Here is a 1,605-nt window from a genome sequence, read left to right on the forward strand (position 1 = left end):
CCGTCACGGGCCGGCAGCGTCGGGGCTCTCGGTTGCCCTTTGTGGGGTCCGGCCGCGGCCCCGGGGGGGTCGGCGTCGAGGTGGTTGGCGGTGTTGCGGGCGCTCCCTCGTCCCCCACCCACCTCGCCCGCCTCCACCCTGTCCAGGTACCTAGCGCGTCCCGGCGCGGAGGTTTAAAGACCCTTGGGGGGTCGCCCGTCCGCCTCGGGTCGGGGGCGGTCGGGCCCGTGGGGAGCCGTGGAGGCTGGTCTTCCCGTGTCTCCTCCAGACTCCGCTGCCCGCCCCCCGCCGCGCCCCAGGCCGGGGTGCCGCCGCGCTTGCGCCCACGCCACGGCCCTCCCTCCCCGGTTGCCGGGAGGGGGCTTGCCCGGCGGCTGCCGGGTGGTGCGTGGGCGTGTGCGTGTGCGTGCGCCCCGTGTCCCTTGGGTGTGTGTTGGGGGGAGGGGACAGGCGGGAACCCCCTGGGCGCCTGTGGGGTTGTTCCGAGCTCGCCCCGCGCGTCCGCGTGGCGGGGCGGGCTGCCGGACTTGCCCTGTCGTTCCAACCCTTCCGACCTCTCGGAGTCTGGTCTCTGTTGTCTCTTGCTGGCCGGCCGGAGGCACCCTTCGGGGATGTGCTGTGCCAGGTTGGGGGGGCGCCCCTTTTCGGGGTTGGCCCTCCCGGCGATCACAAAAACTCGTACGACTCTTAGCGGTGGATCACTCGGCTCGTGCGTCGATGAAGAACGCAGCTAGCTGCGAGAATTAATGTGAATTGCAGGACACATTGATCATCGACACTTCGAACGCACTTGCGGCCCCGGGTTCCTCCCGGGGCTACGCCTGTCTGAGCGTCGCTTGCCGATCAATCGCCTCCCCCGGGTGGGTGTCTCTCCCGGGGGTAAGGCGCGGCTGGGGGTTCCCTCGCAGGGCCCGCCCCGCCGGCGCCCGCCCCGCCCGAGGGCGCCCCGCCACGCCCGCCTGCGCGGCGGTACGGTGTGCGGGGTCGTCCGCGGGCCGGGGACGGGGTCGTCCTGGCCGCCGGGCCCTCCGTCCCCCTAAGTGCAGACGACGGTGGCCGCCGCTGCCGCCCTCCCTCCTTCCTCCTCCTCCTCCTCCTCCTCCCCGCCCCCTCCCCGGCCCCGTGTGTCCGGTCCCCGCCGCCTCCCTCGGCCCCCCCCCCTCGCCCCCGCCTCGCCCCGCCGGGTCCGCTCGGCGGTGGCGCGCGTGTGGGACGTGGGAGGGCGTGGGACGGGGGGGGGCTGGGGGCCGGCGCCCGTGGGGCGGTGGTGGGGGGTGGTTTGGGGGGGGAAAGGTGGGGGGGGGGAGAGGCTGAAGGCCGGTCGCCGCCCGCGAGAAAAGGGAAGGGCGAGGAGAGCTCGCGCCTGAGGGCCGCGGCCGCTGCCGCGGTCCCTCTGGGGGAGATCCCTCGTGCCGCACGCGGTCTTTGGGATCGCCGCCCGGGTCTCGGGAGGGTTTTGCGGTGCCCCGTGCCGCGCGGTCCCGTGGGCCGTCGTGGGGGGTTGGAGGTGCGGATCCGGAGCGCCGTCGGTCTCGCCGCCTTGCCCCGGGCGGCGACCGCGGCGGTCCGGCCGTGGCCCCCTCCTCTCCCGGTCCGCGGCCGTGC

The 1,605-nt window shown here is 75.5% G+C and overlaps 1 non-coding gene across 1 annotated transcript; it reads left to right on the forward strand.

Annotated features, from left to right (window-relative positions):
* Positions 1-682: 682 nt before the first annotated feature.
* Positions 683-835, forward strand: LOC124513645 (5.8S ribosomal RNA). The gene has a single exon (XR_006962474.1). It is a non-coding gene; the product is annotated as a 5.8S ribosomal RNA (ribosomal RNA).
* The last annotated feature ends 770 nt before the right edge of the window (positions 836-1,605 follow it).

The sequence above is a fragment of the Lynx rufus genome, unplaced genomic scaffold (assembly GCF_022079265.1).
Source record: "Lynx rufus isolate CCGP_SWC_20201006 ecotype Redwood Valley unplaced genomic scaffold, mLynRuf1.p SCAF_18, whole genome shotgun sequence".
NCBI lineage: Eukaryota > Metazoa > Chordata > Mammalia > Carnivora > Felidae > Lynx > Lynx rufus.